The sequence below is a fragment of the Leptonychotes weddellii genome, chromosome 2, assembly GCF_054177405.1.
Source record: "Leptonychotes weddellii isolate Sample4059 chromosome 2, ASM5417740v2, whole genome shotgun sequence".
Classification (NCBI taxonomy): domain Eukaryota; kingdom Metazoa; phylum Chordata; class Mammalia; order Carnivora; family Phocidae; genus Leptonychotes; species Leptonychotes weddellii.
The window spans coordinates 117,725,414-117,746,300 of NC_138370.1; the positions used below are offsets into that span (position 1 = coordinate 117,725,414).

The 20,887-nt window shown below is 42.3% G+C and overlaps 1 pseudogene; it reads right to left on the reverse strand.

Annotated features, from left to right (window-relative positions):
- Positions 1–14,036: 14,036 nt before the first annotated feature.
- On the reverse strand, positions 14,037–14,917 carry LOC145720344 (small ubiquitin-related modifier 2 pseudogene; annotated as a pseudogene).
- Positions 14,918–20,887: the final 5,970 nt, after the last annotated feature.

The window sequence follows — 20,887 nt, forward strand, 5'->3', positions numbered from 1 at the left end:
CACCACACACACACAGTAAGGGGAAGAGCGGGGATTTGAGTTCCAGCCCCTAATCTTAACCACTATTATCTTTTATCTCCCTGTGGGGCACAAGGTGCTAAAACCCTCAACCCTGGTCCTAAAGACACGTAATTACGTCCAGCTGGAGCTCACCATGATGTGAATGTTGAGGACGATACATGGCATTCTAGATCCTCAGTGGTCAATCTGCAATATGGGGAAAGATAAGTATGACCGCTTTTCCTCTTTCCTCCTTTGGAAGAAGAGGCTCCTGGGAACTCACAGCGGGAGGACAGTATCTGATGCCTATGTGTCCACCCTAGTTATTTCCCTGTTGTGGTTAATAACTGTACCGATAAACTCAGCGCTGCTGTATCAATAAACTCAGACCTTTCTAGGCTGGCATGCAAGGCCTCCTTACCCCTTAGTTAGGTCCTGCTTTGCCTGGGACTATTTCCTGGGATATGAGACTTTCTGTGCTACAGCTAGGCAACTCCCAGGCAAACCAGAACCCTTATAATCCTGTTGGCTTGCCCCCATTCCCACAGCTGCATTGCCTACGAGTATAGGAAAACAGAAAAATGAATCGCTCAGATCTTACCTGATTTGGGCTCTACTTTAGGATCGAATTAAGTATGTCAATCTATGTGTAATTTTTTTTTATAAAGGCCACTCTAAATTTTATATATATTTTAGCTACTGGTATTGATTCCAATCAGATGGTAAAATATTTATCATAAACTCAACGGATGAATAGTTCACGTGACGCAGCCTCATGGCCCCAAATTCCATAAAGTCCGTCATAAGCAAACCTGACTTCAAAATAATTTCCCCAGAATGTTCAACATATCTTAACACCAGTAAATAATCTACAACTTTTCAGGGGGAACAAATAGTATATAGATAAATATAATGCTCAGGCAACGTGGAAACTCTTTCAAGACTTTCTTTCAACAGCTGCCCACTGAGCCTTTTTTTTCTTTAAAAGATTATTTCAGGGATGCCTGGGTGGTTCAGTCGATTAAGCATCGGCCTTCGGCTCAGGTCATGATCCCGGGGTCCTGGGATCGAGCCCCGTGTCGGGCTCCCTGTTCAGGGGGAGCCTGCTTCTCCCTCTCCCTCTCCCTCTGCCTGCCTCTCTCCCTGCTTGTGCTCTCTCTCTCTCTGTCAAATAAATAAATAAAATCTTTTAAAAAATAAGAAAATAAAAATAAAATAAAGTAAAAGATTATTTCACTTCTATTTTTAATGCTTTTATTTCTTCATATAGGAAGACTAATAATCAGGTAAATGTTTAGAAGGCAGACCACAGATAAAAGACAATAAAGAAGCAATTTTCTTCCATGCTGGAATCACAGGTTCAAGCACATTAAACTTCAAAACAACCCCAGCAGCCATCTGACCCGGCACCTGTAGTTACCTAATGGAGAGGTGGGTCATGTGACATGCTAAGAATGATAAAGTATAGAAGTACTTGTTACTGGTTTTCTTCTTAAAATATAATAAAAAGTGGAGAAGACTTAAGGTCTCTCCCCTACGTGTCCGTCCGGAGAAACTGATGGTAAGAGCCACACCCCTAGGGTCCCATTGTGTGCCAGGACTCAGTGCACGAAGCACTTTACACTTAGTGATTGCTTTTACCAGTAGGATACAGAGGAAGAGGGAGGCTGAGTAATGGCACCAGGTCGTCCATGTGGTAAACGGTGATGCTGGGATTCTGTCCCCATGACCAGAGAGTCCAGGGTCTTTGCTGTAAACGTTAGTCACATTGCTCCTTCCCAGGCACAAATACACTCGCAAGAAAAGGAACGGAGAAAGACTCAGTTGCCACAGACCCTTTTGAGCAAGAGCTGAAGCAAAAAAGCAAGAACCACTTTTACGTACAATGAAGACCCAGAACTAGGAAGCCGACATCCCTAAACTGTGCAATGAGAGCAGTGTAAAATGCCGAAAAGAGGATCCAGGCCATCCCGGAAATCTTCCTCTGGCCACAGAGGTTAGCTGTTATGGCCAGTTCCTTAGAGGAGAGGAACGGGAAATTGACATCAGGACCTTTAGAATTGTGTAAAGTGCAGAGTGGATTCAGTTCTTTTTTTTTTTTTTTTACGGTTTTGAGGTTTTTGAAATTGAAGTATAATTAACATACAGTGTTATATTAGTTTCAGGTGGACAGTAGAGTGACTCAACAATTCTCTACATTTTTCAGTGCTCATCATGTTAAGTGTACTCTTAATCCCATCCCCTATTTCAACAATTCCCCCTCCCACCCACCCACCTCCCCTCTGGAAACCACTGGTTTGTTCCAAGTAGTTAAGAGTCTGGGGTTTTTTATCTCTTTTCTTCTTCATTCATTTGTTTTGTTCTTTAAATTCCACATACGAGTGAAATCATGGCATTTGTGTTTCTCTGACTGACTTATTTCACTTAGCATTATGCCCTCGAGCTGCATCCTGTTGTTGCAAATGGCAAGATCTCATTCTCTTTTTTTTATTAAAGATTTTATTTATTTATTCATGTGACACAGAGAAAGAGAGAGAGAGAGAGGCAGAGGGAGAAGCAGGCTCCCCACGGAGCAGGGAACCTGATGTGGGACTCGATCCCAGGACCCCAGGATCATGACCTGAGCAGAAGGCAGACGCTTAACGGACTGAGCCACCCAGGCGCCCGATCTCATTCTTTTTTATGGTTCAATAATATTCCATTGTTTTTATATACCACATCTTTTTTATCCATTCATCTGTCAGTGGACACTTGGGCTGCTTCTGTATCTTGGCTATAGTAAAGAATGCTGCAGTAAACATTGGGATGCATGTATCACTTTGAATTAGTGCTTTTATTTTCTTTGGGTAGATACCCCACAGTGGAATTATTGGATCATATGGAGATTTCTTTGGCTTTCTCAGCAGCAAAGCCTATGTGAAGCTTGCGGTCCTGGGATCAAAGCCAGGTCTCACATGGGGACCCCGCTCTACCACAGAGGACATTAGCGTTGGTTCTTGCCATATCTCACATTGGTAATCTGAAATCCATTAAGTGAGGTCCTAGATCCTTTGCTACCTGAGTCATCATCCCCATTTGAGATACCCAGGATTTATCAACTCGAAGTGTCCTTGCACTCAGCGCAGGGGACACAATGGGAGGCTTCTTTCCAATTTCTTAGGAGACACTCAGCAGTATCACATTCAGTCATGATTGGTTTGGTCAAATAGCATGAACAGATAAAACAAGTCAGCTCCTCTTCTAGATTGGAGGCAGTCATCTTCCTTATATGATCTCTATAGTCAAAACTCTGAAACCAGCCTTCAACAGCCAGGCTTGGTGGTCCTGCACAGTTTTTAAATAACTTCCACTGCCTCTTCCTTCCTCCTTATCAATGGGGAAATGGTAGGAGTTTGTGGGGCAGGAACCATGGGCTGATGAGTTTTATGAGGCTTCAATTTTAAGGTCTGCAGGCTTTACACACATGGTCTCAAAAGTCCTCCTGCATCTCAGAGCATGCTAGCCCAGCATAAAGGAATTCCACGCTTCCTCATTTTTTATTAACTCAGAATCCTTAGCTCTAAGGGCAAACCCTTTCTTTGCTCTTAGTCTTTTCTAAGAAAACAAAGGGAGGCATGCAGACTGTACGATTCTATGTATAGGAAGTTCTAGAATAGTCAAAACTAATCTATAGTGACAGAAACCAGATCAGTGGTCTCCTGGGGGCCTGGGGGAGGACTGACAGCAATGGGGCACTGGGAACTTTGAGGTTGTTGAAAATGTTGTGTATTTTGTCAGGGATATACATTTGTCAAAGTCATCAGACTGCCCACTTAAATGTATGTGTTTTATTGTATGTAAATTATATCTCAATAAATTTGATTTTTAAGTCCTTTTTATTGCCTTGGAAATTTTTCACAAGCATCACTCTAAGGATTGAGCTTCCTGACGATTGTCTTTCAGTTCAGGGCCAAATGAAACTAACCCTCGTCCATCTTTTGTGCATGTCCTTTGATAGCTGAGTTTCCTAGATAATTTACTAGGCTGCTAAGTGTGTCACTTTAGATAATTCTCCCTTTTCTTCCTATCCAAGATCATCCTTGTTTGCAAGATTTAGAATTTGATTTTAAAGCACTTCTTCTAGACACTTGTCATCTTCCCTTTAAGGGTCTGTCCAGGGACTCCTCCCATTTATCAAAAAATTTCAGGTCTGGGGGCACCTGGGTGGCTCAGTCGGTTGACCGTCCGACTCTTGATTTCGGCTCAGGTCATAATCTCAGGGTCATGAGATGGAGCCCTGCATCGGGCTCCACACCCAGCAAGGAGTCTGCTTGTCCCTCTCCCTCTGTTCCTCCCCCCGCCCGACTCCCCACCCCCGTCTCTCTAAAATAAATAAATAAGTAAATAAATAAAATCTTAAAAAAAAATTTCAGGTCTGTCTCAACAAAATCTACGTTATCTATCTAATCATGTCCAATCCTCCCTACCATGAACCCTAGAATAACCAGATTACTTTTTTCCCATGAGTTCATGTCACTTCTACTTCTCTGACCAGTTCCTTTTGTGGCTAGCACTTAGTACTTACTTCCTCTACATTCTGAGAAAACTTTCAGAGGTCAGTAACCACTGCTTCACTTTGTTATATGAGACATCTAAGGTCCTTAAGGGTTTGAGGTGTTTGCCCAGAGTCAGACAGTGAATAAAACTCTGCACTGAAACATCATCTCCATCAGGCCACTGTGTACTGTTGGGCCGGATGTTTATTGCCCAGGGGCAACCAGCCGAGGGCTGAGTGGGAACTGAATTTAGTGTGGGCTCCACTTCCTTCGCCAAGCCATGAGCCCTGCTTGAGGCTCTACCCCTCCTCAGAGGAGACAGCCGCCCTCTAATTTTCATAAAGGCACCATTTGGCTAATAGTGGCTCTGATCTATAGTTCAACTTCTCTTCCAAATTATTTAAAATTTAAGTGTTTATTTTTTTAATTTTATCAGAAAGAAATTTAGCATTTTTATTTTAAAAGAATTCATATCCTATAACTTTCATGGATCCTAACAATTTTTATTACATCTTTTTCAAATGCTGTTTTTTGAATTCTTTTTTTTTTTTTTAAGAGAGAGGGAGAGCACAAGTACACGTTGCGGGGGGAGGGGCAGAGGGAGAGGAGAGAGAGAATCTTAAGCAGGCTCCTCGATTATGTGGAGCTCCATCCCACAACCCTGAGATCATGACCTAAGCCAAAATCAAGAGTGGGACACCTGGGACGCCTGGGTGGCTTAGTTGTTAAGCGTCTGCCTCTGGCTCAGGTCATGATCCCAGGGTCCTGGGATCGAGTCCTGCATCGGGCTCCCTGCTCAGTGGGAGCCTTTTTCTCCCGTCTGCTTGTGCTCTGTCTCTCTCTCTCTCTCACTCTCAAATAAATAAATAAAGCAGGGAGCCTGCTTCTCCCCTCTGCCCCCTCCCCTTGCCTGTGCTCTCTCTCTCTCTCTCTCTCAATCTCACTGATAAATAAATAAATAAAATCTTAAAAAAAAAAAAAGTTGGACCCCTAACCAACTGAGCCACCCAGGCAGGCTTGTTTTGTGAATTCTTAAGCAATCCAGACATTCATAGATTTGATATACTTTATTTCTGCAGAGCCAGGCCAGGGACTCCGCTTGGAATGAGAAGGGCTGGCCCAGGACTCTGGGGCAGGAGCAAAGGAAGACTTAAGCCTCAGCCACCCATAAGGCAGCTTTCAGTCTGATATAAAGGACATGGTCCAAGGAGACAACAACTTAATCCCAAGGGAAAGGTCTGGAGTAGGAGACAAGCAGAACAGAGAGAGCAGAGCCTGGAAAGGCTCCCCAAGACAATGGGGGGTGTCCATTGGTAGGGTGCTTCCTGTGTGCCTTGGATGAGTGGGCAAAAGTAGAAAGGCCTGGTGGACCTGCAGACACCCGAGTCAATGCAAAATTGGTGCTGGGTACCAGGAGGATTCAGTAAAAGCAGAGACCGATGGCCTGGCCTACGTGGGATAAGGCACTGCAACCAGAGTCCCCAGTAAGGGCCACTGGGTAAAACAAAATTCTGCTATGGGCCAGTCATCCCTCCACCCAGTGCCACGTGGATGCCTGAACTTTTCCCCTCCCAGACGCCATTTAGGCTGGGGGGAGGGAGAGCACTTACGCCAAAGAGATTGGGTTAACCCAGAAGTTGTCTCTGATATCATCTTTTTTTTTTTTTTTAAAGATTTTATTTATTTATTTGACAGAGAGAGAGATAGTGAGAGCAGGAACACAAGCAGGGGGAGTGGGAGAGCGAGAAGCAGGCTTCCTGCCGAGCAGGGAGCCCGATGTGGGACTCGATCCCAGGACCCCGGGACCATGACCTGAGCCGAAGGCAGACGCTTAACCATCTGAGCCACCCAGGCGCCCCTCTGATATCATCTTTAATCAGAAAGTGTATGCTCAGTGATCTACCGTCACTCCACCATCTCATCTTCTCATCAGGGGAAATGGCACTTTCAGAACCAGAGCATAGTTACAGGAAAGGAGAATGCTGCATTTTTTCGACCTTTGAGTGCAGTTTAACCCATTATACCTGGTCCTTCCAATTCCAGGAGGCATGCTGTGCACATTATCCAGGAGTCACAGAGTTCAAATATAAATTGTCAGTGTGAGTCTTTTGATGCCCTTGAGGTTAGCTTTTGTGCATAGAAAAAGATTATTCAGAGGTTAGTTTTAAAAATTAATATTTAATTTACTAGTGTTGCAATTTAAAAACTTAGCTTACCTTAAGATTTTAAGTTCAACTTAGAATTCTTATTGTTCTTTTATAAAGAGAGAAAATTTTAAAAACCACTTTGAAGGCCCTTAAATATTATATGATGCCATTTATAAATGTTATTAAATAAACTCCCCCAAACCTTTCGAAGTACGTTTATAAATCTAATATTTTATTTTCCTCATAAATATAGAACTATTTGATTAATATTAAAACTTTCCTGGGAATCTAAATAATGAACACAAATCTAATAAATCAAACTTATAAATATGGTGGTTTTTAAATTAAGAGATTTAATAAGAATCTGACTTAGAAGTGTAAATGATTACTCCCTTTGACATTTTATTTTTAAAATATTTTATTTATTTATTTGAGAGTGAGAGAGAGAGAAAGAGAGACAGAGCACAAGCAGGCGGGAGAAAAGGACTCCCGCTGAGCAGGGAGCCCAGTGCGGGACTCGATCCCAGGACGCTGGGATCATGATCTGAGCCAGAAGCAGACCCTTAACCTACTGAGCCACCCGGGCGCCCCTCCCTTTGACATTTTAAAGTGGAATCATAATCAAACTAGAAGTTAGTCTTAAGGCCTAATTTAATTTGATCTAGGTTGAACATTTTGGGGTGAAATACAAGTATCCCCCACTTTCCGAAAGTTCACGTTATGCCACTTCACAAAAGACCTACAGTAGCACCTGTTTTGGCTAACCAAAAGACATCCAAAGAGGATTTTTGCTTTTATGAAAAAAGTTGTAACCATGCTGGGGGGCGCCTGGGGGGCTCAGATGGTTAAGTGTCTGCCTTCGGCTCAGGTCATGGTCCCAGGGTCCTGGGATCGAGCCCCGCATCGGGCTCCCTGCTCAGCGGGGAGTCTGCTTCCCCCTCTCCCTCTGCCCCTCCCCCCACCTCCACCCCTCATGCGCTTACCCAGCTAAAAGACCCTGTAGGTCTTTTAGAAGGCAAAGCAGCATGAAGTAAACTTTCAGAAAGCAGGAGATACTTCTTGCTTTATGCCATTTCAGTTTACAAAAGGTTTCAAAGAGGAACATTCTGCTTTCAGATAGTGGGGGAAACCTGTATTCCATCAGCGATTTCATCAGGAAGCAGAAGATGCTGCGTTATTAATGATGGTAAGTGTGGTCGCTTGGCTAAGATGGTGAGTGCCAGGTCTGTCTGCGGGAACAGTACTTCTCCCCTTTGCAGTTAGTAAACGATCTGTGGGGTGATCCTTTGGCACCCTGGGGATATTCCATTCCCTAAAAAAATTTCACCTAATTCATTGGTGGTCTTTGCCTATATTTATTATTACATTGGAGCACAAAATGATTTTTTAATTATATTATTCTTTCCTTACTTTCTGACGCAACAAACTGTTCTAGGTTCACATGGTCCTTTCCTGACCCCGGACGTGGAATTGGCCATTTCTTGAAGTCCTGCTTCTTTTTCCTGTGAGGGATGTTTCTCAGAAACCAAGATCTGGGTGCTAGTCATACTTCTTGCTACTGGAGTCTCATCATTTCTAGACTCTTTCAGTGTACATATGGAATATTTCTTTTAATTAATAAGCTCATATGGATATTTTAAAATTCAAATTTATATTTAAAGAATTTTTTCTTAACTGAGTTTATTTCACATTTATATTTGCTTCCTCCTGCACTGAAAATCACGGTCCTAAAAACGTTAATGTGTTTACTTATTTTTTTATTTTATAATATACATAAAATAATTTCAAAATTATGATACCAATATTACTACTAACAAGGCAACCACTGGGAGAAGTCTAAAATTTCTTTGCAGTTCTTTATATCCTTAGAATATATCCCACTAAATATATACAATCAGGATACTCTATTAAAATTTGCTTAAAATAATACTTTTCTTTGTGGGATTATGTTATCCATTGGATATACAGTTAGAGTTTATATGCTCCTGTTTGTGCTCAATTTTAGCAATTTTTATTGCTTTTATTTAATTGTGTTTTTGAATATGTAGAACATTTACATGGTTCAAAAGTCACAACTGTATAAAAAGTCTATGTAGAAACGTCTGCATCCCCTTCCTCTTTCCTGCCCCCCACGCCCCCTCTCCATCCCCTATGGGTGGCCATTTTCATTAGTTTCTGGTCTCTCTAATTTTGTGTGTGTGTGTGTGTGTAAATAAGTGTTTGTCGTGTAAGAGCCTGAATTAAGCTCTTGATTGTCCAGGCATCCATTTCAAAGACATCCATCTTGAATAAGCACATTGCTAACTGAATGGCAGCTACTAGCTAACCGACCAGGCTGCTCCCACCCAGGCAGTTGCCTTTTGAGAAAGCCCATGGTAACCTAGAGAACTGACACTCAAGTGACCCTGCTTCTCCCGTCCCACTTCCTAATTCCTTTTCTTTCTGTTTTAAATTCGTCAGTGAAGAGTGAACCCATGAAAGCCTGGGAACACACCCTTGGGCCCTAACAAAGGCAGAGCCCCAGGTCCACACTTCCTCCCCTTCCCTTCACCTGCAAACTGGTTGTGTGGCCCCAGGCATGCCTCATGCCCTTCATGACCTGTGAGTAATAAATCTTGTTATTCAAAATTCTCTGATGGTTGTTGCTGAGGTGCATCTTGCAATCATAAGACCTACAAGGACTGGTTCAGCGACAACATTGGCCATAGTCAGGGAAATGTCTATGAAGGCTCGCTCCAGGTAATATGGGCCCAGGCATTCCTAGCTGATAGCACCAATGTGGATAGGCTTAGACTAACACAGCAGTGTGTTACGTATGTATGCATGCATTATATGATCTCTCCTTTATTCTTCACAAGATGTAGAGTAGTGGATGCACCCACCTGAACTTGCTTTTTTCATGTAACAATATACCCTGGAAATTATTCCATATTATTTCATAGAGATCTTTCTCATTCTCTTTAAACAGCTACAGAGTCTCTTGCAATCAACATGTTGGCTGAGCCTGCAGTCATCTGAAGACTTGACTGGGGTCTGTTGAGCCACTTTTAAAGATGACTTTCTCCCGTACCTCCCCCATTGGTGCTGGTTGTTGACAAGAGCATCTCCTCGTGGGCTTATCCCCAGGCTGCTAGAGCTTCCCCACAACGTGGCAACTCAATTCCCCCTGAGCACCTAATCCAGAGAGCTGGGATAGAAACATCAATGGCTCTTATGACTTAGCTTGGTCACATACTATCCCTTCCAGAACATTCCATTTATTAAAAGCAAGTCACTAAGTCTGGCCCACATTCAAAGGAAGGTGAATTGGGCTCCACCTTTTGAAAGGAAGCATATCAAAGAATTTGTGGACATATCTTAAAACCTCCATAAGCCTCAGTAAGGGAACATTCTGCACAGGACAACTACCTTGTGTGTAAGTAATGTAAATTTTTCATTAGCCAAGTAGTGTTCACTTAGCCCGGAAATTAATATAATAACATGATATATTATTATTTATATTGTATTACCTATGGGCATATATAGACACATACATACATAATGAATATATTGATAGATGATAGATAGATAGATAGATGATAGATAAATTCCTGGAGGAGCTCTTTATTTTCTTTATGAAAATAACAAGGATTTATTGAGAATTTTTTCATGTAGACATCTCCATTTAATTATACATAACTCAAGGTCCTACTTCTCAAATTAGGGGACCTGTACTCCCAGGGATATGCAGTGGAAGGCTAAGGTGGGAAAATGCACAGGAAGGGTCAGATCTTACAGGGATGACTTTATGTGGTGGTACGCAATATGAAGACATTTTTATCCTGAAACAACTGTAGAGGTATTTGTGGAGCAAAATGCAGTGTCTACACATATTTTTAAAATCAAGCATGAACTTTCAAAGAAATTTTGAACTTAGGGAGTTCAGAATAAGCTACTTCGGCCAATTTCTTCCAACCTCCCAGAGGTTTCCAATTCTCTGTCCTTAATGGTGAGTCAGTACAAAGGTCTGAGAGGTGTTGGCTTTCGAGTACACATCTGTATTTTGCCCTGGTGGGAACTGGTGGGACCCTTTCTTCTAGTCTTCTAGGGAGTCTAAAGGAATCACCCTTGTTCCTGTGTGAGTTATTCCAATTCTGCTGTCTGCCCTCTCCCAATTTTGATAAGGGTGTTTGTCAAACTATTCGAGGTTTATGTCAAATGCACTGGGATGGGTCTCCTTGGTTCATAGTTCTTATTACCACTTGCAGATTTTCTTGGTCTTTTTTTTTTTTTTTAAAGATTTTATTTATTTATTTGTGTGAGAGAGAATGAGAGAGAGCACATGAGAGGGGGGAGGGTCAGAGGGAGAAGCAGACTCCCTGCCGAGCAGGGAGCCCGATGTGGGACTCGATCCAGGGACTCCAGGATCATGACCTGAGCCGAAGGCAGTCGCCTAACCAACTGAGCCACCCAGGCGCCCGGTCTTTTTTTTTTTTTAAGTAGGCTCCACACCTAGCATGGAGCCCAACATGGGGCTTGAACTCACGACCCTGAGATCAAGACCTAAGCTGAGATCCAGAGTCAGAGGCTTAACCAACTGAGCCACCCAAGTGCCCCTCAAGTGCCCCTCTTGGTCTTTTTTAATTTTTCAGTGTTTAACTTAAGTGCCATTTATCTGTTGATTTCTACAAAGCTTGTGCCTTTGGAAAACCCAGGTCCTGGTGTCTTTCTTATGCCAGGAACGGCATCTCATGCTAATGTGTGCTCTTCCTGGATCAGCCCTCCCTGTCCAGGCAACCCAGCAGATCACTGATCCAGGGAGAGGACACATTACAACCAGGTGCCATCACTGGGACCCTCTGCTCCTTTGGGCAGGGAGCTTGATTGGTCTCCAAGATGAAAATGGATTTCCCTCCTTTGCCATACCCTACCCAGAGCTGAATTACCCAACAGACGACTAAAGCAGAGGCATCCAAACAATGTTTTGGGTAAAATAATTAAATATTTCCCCCCAAAATCAAAATTTTGGCTGCCTAATAATTATTTTATGATATGGCATAGTTTTAAATTTTAATCACATCGAAGAGGAAGAAGGGAGAAATCATCTCTTCCGTCTCAAGGTCTCTGCTGGTCTTTCTAGGGCTCTGGCCACAAAGGCCCCTATAACACACCAAGGACCCTTCCCTTGCTGGCCCAGCTCCGGTTAAACCCTGTGTGATCACTCTTCTGCCTACTATTAGAAAAGTCACACAGGGCACCTGGGTGGCTCAGTCGTTAAGCGTCTGCCTTCGGCTCAGGTCATGATCCCAGGGTCCTGGGATCGAGCCCCACATTGGGCTCCTTGCTCAGCGGGAAGCCTGCTTCTCCCTCTCCCACTCCCCCTGCTTGTGTTCCTGCTCTCGCTCTCTCTTTGTCAAATAAATAAATAAATAAAATCTTTAAAAAAAAAGAAAGAAAGGTCACACATTTGGGAGCATAGCTACAGTTCCCGTCTCTGTAATCCTCTGTTGGAAATACACTTGTGGTCTACTACCCTTGATGCTACCGTGCTTGGGTACTTCTAACTGTGAGGACTAAGCTCGTGGGTAGTTCATTGCCCCTAGCTCCTAACCATGGAAAAGGAAGTATGAGTGGCACGGCTCGAAGGCAGGGCTCTCAGCTGGGGTCCCAGAACAAGGATGAGGGGACAAATACATCTTTATTCTCACTAGCCTTAAAATGAAGTTTAGCATTTCGATTATGAGTGTAGGCAACAAGCTCCAGCCGTTTTAACAGAACCCGTGACATTTTCACCAGAAGAAATCAAGATATTCTCATGTCCAATTCAGTTGTTAGAGATATCTTGAAATATCACTTCACTCATCACTGCTTCAAATGTACGGAGGTGTTCAGCCCCCTAACCGATCCCGTGTGGTGCAGTACTCTGGTGTATCACTGCTGTTGAGCTGTATGAGCCCAGATGTCCCACATTCTACATCGCTTGTCCAGAGATATACATTGCTTCTTGGCTCCTTCATATCTATAAAATTCTCTATTTCTTTAAAAAGAGAGAATATCTGAACTGAGCTGAGGACATCTACAAACGCTTAGAACTCTTTCAAAACTTATTTCTATCATAATGGCATAAAAGCTGACCATGAATTTATAATCATTTTCTTTTTAATATAAGTCAATCTATTGATCTATTGCTAATGTATTGATCTTTGACAAAATACTTATTTCAAATAGAGTTGTACTTAAGTCTTGGATGATTCTGGTGTTCCTTGCAAGAAGCCGCCTGTGTTTGCTTTGTAAAATGAGATATGGGAGGTTTCATTTCCTTCGCAATGTATGTTTGTGAAACAGTGTTCTTAGCCCTCATAATAGCAAAACAAAAAATTAAGATGCACTGAAAGTCTAGTATGACATGCGTATTGCCTTGTTGTTTTAAAATATGGGTTTCATTGTTATTCAGATATGGCAGGCCGCTAGAGCAGGAGACCATTGCCATTGACAAGATAGCTGTTTTGTTATATGTATCTGCTCAGGCTGCTACAGTCTGGGTGGCTTAAACAACATAAAATTCATTTCTCTCAGTTCGGGAGGGTAGAAGTCCACAATCAAGGTGCCAGCAGAGTTAGTATCTGGTGCAAGCTCTCCCCTTGGCGTGTAGACAGTCAGTGCCCTTCTCCCTGTGTGCTCACAGGGCCTTTCCTCGGTGCATGTGCACAAGGAGCAAAAAGAAAGAGAGGGAGAGAGAGTTTTCCGTGTCTTCTTACGAGGATACTGTCGGATACAAATCCTATCAGATCAGGGCCCCAGCATTATGACCTCATTAAACGTTACTTCCGTAGAGGTTCCATTTCCAAATACAGACCCACTGGGGGTTAGGGCTTCCACATTTGAATTTGGGGGGGACACACACATTCAGTCCATAACACACTGACGACTCCCAAGAGAAGGGGTACATCATACCGTGGGGTTGGGGGGTAGGGTCCCCAGGGAAGCACTGGGGTCTGTCAGGAGGCAGATTAAGTAAGAGGGAAACATGGACAAGAGCCTTTTGTGGGAAGGGGAAGGACCAGGTGAGGGAGGGTGGACAGGGTTAGGATTGGCTCGTTTGAGTCAGTTCGGTGGTCTCTGGGACGTAGGTGCTCTCCCTAGTTGTCTGGTACCTGGCCTGGGGTGATTAGGGCCAGAGGATAGTGGATAGTGGAGTGGGAGAGGGTATGTATGGGCTCTGAAGTGATTGGTTTGCATGTGAAATGTCATTTACCATCTCTGGGAAGTTCCTAAGCCCGGGAGGGGCAGCTTCTCCAGGGTCTGCAAGGACCCAGGTAGCACAGCATCAAATAACAGAAACTAGAAGATGTGATTATTACAAAGTTCGCCCCACTTTTTTTTTTCCTTTAAAACAAGAAGTTTATTTAAACAACAAGACGCTTGACTTGAAGGGAAAACTATCTAGGATTTATTTCTTTTAGAGTAATTTATCCCTACTTAAAGACAGATTGCCCTACATGTAACAGCTACGTACAAAAAAGTTATAAAATTGTCCTTGGTTTTACAATGATAAATGAAAAACATTAAAATTCTCCAATCAAACAAGGTATGCAAGGATTTTTCTGTTGTTCTTTTTTTGTTAAACAGTGAGAGCAAAATAACTTACTGGAATATAAAGATAAGAGCTGACTGAGCATGCCACTAATGGAGAGAGGGGATATTTTCACAGAAGCAGTATTTTCCCCCATCCCATCTCCATTTGATGTCGATCAAAACATACCATTGGCCATTTAGTTAAAAAAAAATGCAATATGCTTGTGCACATGCACAGTTACTTTATGTACAATAAAGGAATGGGGAAGGGGAAAAGGAAAGAATAGAGAAAACTATCCTGTAGTAGTCAGGATGTGCTGGAACCACATTGCGACTTTCTAATTGAGAATGTCTTCTTGGTCTGGAGGAACAGAGTTCTGGAGTAAAGTAGCAGGCTCCCTTTTTAGTAGACACCTCCCGTCTGCTGCTGGAACACATCCATTGTATCTTCATCCTCCATTTCCAACTGTCGTTCACAATAGGCTTTCATTAGTTTACTAAGTGGTGTATGGCTCTTAATCTTAAACTGCACCACAGAACCTTCCTGCCCCGCCACCTGCAAATTAATATGATCGTTGTTCTCAGTCTTGACTCCTTCCTTGGGCTTTTCGTCGGCCATGGCGAGCGCCGAGTCTCCTCAGCTGCCGCTTCGCAAAAGAGGTACCAGGTCTGCACTGAACGAGCACACGGGGAGCACTTGCCCCACTTTTTAATGTTCTTATTCAAGCTAAAGAGCAACAGCTTCCATATTGATGTGTCTTCTAAAATACACAATTTTAACTTTAAAATGCCTATATTGGGAACATATTTTCTTATCACTAAATACCACACATATATCCCAAATTTGCTTTCTTTTAATGTGTTGACGTATTAGCTACTCATTGCGGCGTAGCAAGTTACTCCAAAACTAGTGATCAAAAAGAACAAGCACTTATTATTTCACAGTATGTGTGGTCAGGAATTTGGGTGCAGCTTAGCCAGGTGGTTCTGGGTCAGGTTCTCTCCCGGGGACAGAATCAAGGTGTCAGCCAGGGTCTCAGTCTTCTTGAGGCTGAGCGGGGAAGAATCTGCTTCCAAGCTCACGCACGTGGCCGTGGGCAAGTCTGAGTCCCTTGCCACATGGGCCTCTCCATGGAGCTACCACAGGCCAGAGCAGGTGGCTTCCTGCTGTACAAAGTAACCCAAGCGAGAGCAAGAAAAAACCACCCAAGAAGCCGGTCTTTTTATAACCTAATCTCGGAAGTGACATCCCATAACTTCTGTCATGTTTTGTCGTTAGAAATGGGATCATACTGGGTCCAGCTCAGTATGATCCTCTGCAAGGACCCAGGTAGCACAGTTTGCCCCACTTTTTTTTTTTTTCCTTTTCCTTTTAAACAAGAAGTTTATTTAAACAAGACGCTTGACTTGAAGGGAAAACTATCTAGGATTCATTTCTTTTAGAGTAATTTATCCTTACTTAAAGACAGATTGCCCTACATGTAACAGCTACGTACAAAGAAGTTATAAAATTGTCCTTGGAGTCTCCTCAGCTGCCGCTTCGCAAAAGAGGTACCAGGTCCGCACCGAACGAGCACACGAGGAGCACTTGCCCAGGGGGAGGGAATTCGTCAAGGGCACAAATACCAAAAGCAGGATCACTGAGGGTCACCCCCAAGGCCGCATATCACAATTGATAACTATGTTTCGATACAATTGCTTTTCCTTGCAATTCTTTGTATTTTATTTTTTGAATTTAAACACATTATTCTACAAATAGGTCCAAGGGCTTCTCTAGCTATACATAGCACGAATTGGTTAAGAGTCCCTGTTCCAGTGCCAGACAGATCTGGATTCAAACCCTGCCTCACCTCCCAGCCGTGTGGACCCTGAGCAATCACTTCCCCTTTGTGAGCATGGGTGGCTCCAACAATAAAATGGAGATGATAATAGCCCGTCTCCCAGACCTGCTGTAGGGATTAAATGAGATCATGCGTATAAAACATTAAGATTCTGCCAGATTGTGTTAAGCACCCAGTAAATGGTAGCTTTTATCCACAGAGAAAAGAACGTGCCTGAATTTCACACATATGCATGCTTTTCTATTTCACGTAGTTACAAAAGCCCAGGGATCACGTTTATTAATGGTTGGGTTCCACTCTTTCCCCCTGTTGTGTACCTTAAAAATCTTGAGGAATATATATGATGAAGCCCAACGTGTCTGTACCTGCTCCCTCACCAGAAAGCACCACATAAAACACTAAGTATTATTGCAGCGGGAAGGACTAACAGTCAGTGTAAGAGCCGGACGCTGGGCCAAGATCATCCATAGGGCAGGGACATATAACTCAAGAAACCGCATACAGCTGACAGAATCTCAACCCCAGCAATTAGCATTTTCAATCAGTAAAACACCAGCCATGCAGGACACAGGTAAATAGGGAAGATCAACCCCCTTTTAAGCTTTCCAACTAAGTGTCCCTACCAGCCAGTCCAGTTCAAAAAGGAGGAGGCAGGGAAGGGACTGGGGCTACCCTATTATCGTTTTGTGATTCTTTTATGATTCTTTTAACAGAGAGGATGCATTATATAAGAATATAAGATAACAGATCAGAAACAACGTGGAAAACTGAGAGTCAGGAATGGCTTGCTGCCTACATCTGTTTGTTCCCGTGCGTCTGGAAATCAGAAAGATGGGATTTGCAAGAGCAGGGCTCACTTCCTGACCTGGAGCCTGGACACAGGTAGAAATTGCTGGTTCGACTCCACTAGAGAAAGCCTCTGTTCCAGTTGGCGTCCCTCGCCTGGCGTGGCCATGACTCACAGCACACACACGGACGGAACATGGTAACAAAGAGGGGCAGCACCTGTCACCATGAAGAAGTAAGCACGTTCACATGTTAGTTTTGATTTCCCAGTAACCATGTGGGGAAACCGACACACCGTGTTCCGCTCCACTCCCCACCCCTCCCCAGCAAGCTCACTCCCAGTTCCCGGGCACAGTTGTTCAAAACCTGGTGTACCAGAGAACTGGATTTGAAAGATCCTGATTAGCACCAGAATTAGAATTAAGGCTCACAAGCAAAGGGTACATGGGCTCTCTCTCTGTTGTTTCTTACAACTGCACGTGAATCTATGGTTTTCTCAAAATAAAAAGTGCCATTTTAAACATCGAGCTACTCAGAATGTACGACAACAGGAAGAAAGAAATAGCAACCCCCACTCACTCCTCCAAAAAATAAAAAAGCCCCATTCTGAAAATCAACTTTTTGGTTTTTTATTAGACGAACTTCCTCAATCAAGCTATTCCCATATAGTTGCCGTTCTGTGCCAAGTGGAAGGGGGTGCAAGAGAAAATGACACCGTTCCTTTTTTCTCCTTTCCCGTTACCAAACTGACAAGTTTCTTAAGAGCAACTGAAAGAATATTCTGGTAGTATAAACAAGAACTGGGAAGACACATTTGCTCCAGAGAGAGCAGAGGAAGGGGCGGGGAGAGAGAGAGAGAGATGAAGGTACACCCTTTCATGACAGATACTTTTGGACTTTTGAATTTTATATTATGTGTACATGTTGCCTGGTCCAAAACATGATTCCCCAAATTTTACATGTCCCTTGAAGGTCTAGAGCAAACACAGCCTTCTGCATGAGCGTGTCTCATCCTACCAGTTTGAATACATCCTTCTCTCCTGTGTTCCATAACGCGACGGTTCTCAATCTTGACTGCCAGTTGAAAAAACTGAGAGCTTTTTAAAAAAATACCCACTCTCAGGCCCCTCCCCAGACCGACTGAATGAGAATCTCAGAGGGGAGGAGATCAACAGGGATGTTTAAAAAAAAAAAAAAAAATTCCCCAGGAGTGTTAAATATGTACTCAGGATTGAGAACTTCCGCCCTGGCGTTTTATGGAGCCCAGATTCCAGCACTCACCCTGTAAGTAAAATAAGTGATTACAAAAATAAAATAAATAAATAAAAAACTACTTTCACATCTTTGATCTCATTTTGTCTGCAAAACCGCCCTGTGAACTGGGTGTCATGGCCGCGCTGCTCAGAAGAGGAAAGGGACTGTTGAAGTGTGAGAAGTCACAAAGGGTCCCTTTGGGCTTCTGGGTTCTCTACTTTGTTTGACCGGCTCCCCTGAGATTACGACTGGAGTCTCTGCTCCCCACCCATATTCTAGCACAGCACCTCATGCATAGGTGGTGTTCAACAGCGAGTTATCTGCACGGTAACAACCGAGTGGTCCTGAAGAGTGGCAGGAAGTGTCTCAGTCACCCAGAGCTCGCCCTCCACACAGAGTTCCCAGATGGGAACTATTAGCTATTAGCTATTCAGGGTGCTTTGAGATTCCATATGAATTTTAGGATAGATTTTCCTATTTCTGCCAAAAAAAAAAGTGCCATTGGTATTTTTAAAGGGATTGCATTGGATCCGTGGATCGCTTTGGGTAGTATTAGCAATTACTACCCAATACTACTTAGAATTAACAATATTAAGTCTTCTGATCCATGAATGTGGATGTCTTTCCATTTATTTGTGTCTTTTTACATTTCTTTCAGCAGTGTTTTGTAGTTTTCAGCGTACAAGTCCTTTGACTCCTTGGTTAAGTTTATTTCTAAGTATTTTATTACTTTTGATGCTACTGTAAATGGTATCATTTTCTTAATGTCCTTTTCAGGATATTCATTGTTAGTGTATAGAAATGCAACTCATTTCTGCATGTTAACTTTGTATCCTGCAACTTTGCTGAATTGGTTTCTCAGATCTAACAGTTTTTTAGTGGTGTCTTTATGGTTTTCTACATATAAGATCATGTCATCGTGAATAGTGATAATTTTACTTCTTCCTTTCCAATTTGAATGTCTTTTATTTTTTTTTTTTACCTAATTACTCTGACATCTAGTACTTTGTTGAATAGAAGTGGTGAGAATGGGCATCTTTGCCTTGTTCTTGATCTTAAAAAGAAAGCTTTCAGTTTTTCACCATTGACTATGATGTTAGCTGTGGGCTTTTCACGTATAGCCTTTATTATGTTCAGGTAATTTCCTTCTAATCTTAATTTGTTGAGTAAATGAAAGAGTAATGAATTTTGTCAAATATTTTTCTACATCAACTGAGGCAAACATGTGGGGTTTTCCCCTCATTCTGCTAATATGGTATATTACCTTGACTGATTTTTGTAAGTTAAACCATCCTTGCATTCCAGAGATAAATCCCACTCCTCTTGGTCATAGTGTTTAATCTTTTTAATGTGCTATTGAATTCAGTTTGCTAGTATTTTGTTGAAGATTTTTACATCAATATTCATCAGGGATATTGGTCTGTACTTTTCTTTTAGTATTGTCTGATTTTAATCTCAGAGTAATACTGGATTCATAAAACGAATTTAGACATGTTCCCTCTTCTTTAATTTTTGGGAAGATTTTGAAAAAGGCTGGTGTTAATTCCTTCCTTAAATATTTGGTAGAATTCTCTTTGTGAAGCCATTTAGTCCTGAGTTTTTCTTTGTTGGAAGGTTTTTGATTACTGATTCTATCCCCTTACTAATTATAGGTCTGTATATACTTTTTAATTCTTCATGACTCAGTCTTGGTAGGTTGTATGTTGGTACAAATTTATCCATTTCTTTTAGGTTATCAAATTTGTTAGCATATAATTGTTGATAATAGTCTTAGTCTCTTATGATCCTTTTTATTTCTGTGGTATCAGTTATGTCTCCTCTTTTGTTCTGAGTTTTGTTATTTGAGTCTTCTTTTTTTTCTTAGTCTAGTTAAGGGTTTGTCAATTTTATTGATCTTTAAAAAAACAACTTTTAATTTTGCTGATTTTTTTTCTATTCTCTATTTTGTTTATTTCTGCTCTAATCTTTATTATTCCTTCTGGTAACTTTGGTGTAGTTTGTTCTTTTTCTAGTTCCTTGAAGTGTAAAATTAGGTTGTCGATTTGAGATTTTTTTTTAATATAGGTATTTTTCATTGTAAAACTTACCTCTTATGTTTTGCTACATCCTGCAAGTTTTGGTATGTTGTGTGTGTGGTTTTTGTTTTTTTTTTTTTAAGATTTTATTTATTTATTTGACCGAGAGAGACATAGTGAGAGCAGGAACACAAGCAGGGGGAATGGTAGAGCGAGAAGCAGACTTCCCGTGGAGCAGGGAGCCCGATGTGGGACTTGATCCCAGGACCCTGGGATCATGACCTGAGCCGAAGGCAGACGCTTAATGACTGAGCCACCCAGGTGCCCCTCGGTATGTTTTGTTTTTGTTTTCATTTCTCTCAAAATATTTTCTAATATCCCTTGTGATTTATTCTTTGACCCATTGGTTCAAGAGGTAACTTCCTAATTTGGGGTTGGGGGGACGTTTATATCCAAATGATTTGAAGACCAGGTGCAAACAGGGCATAGCTCTTCTCTTGCACAGCATGGACTCGGAAGACACAGGCTGTGAAATGCCCAGTTTGGAAAAGGGTCATCAGAACCAGCTGTGGAAACCATGATGCTTACTGAGCATCTTGATCACTATCTCCATGTGAGGCTTTGTGTCTATTTGTGGTTCTGTCCAGACAGAGCTTTGGTTTGTAGTGCAGTGACTATCCCCTGAGCATAGCACAGATGTTTCTGTACCTAATCTTGTCCCCAAGCTCAGAGAGAACTAGCCACAGATAGAGAGA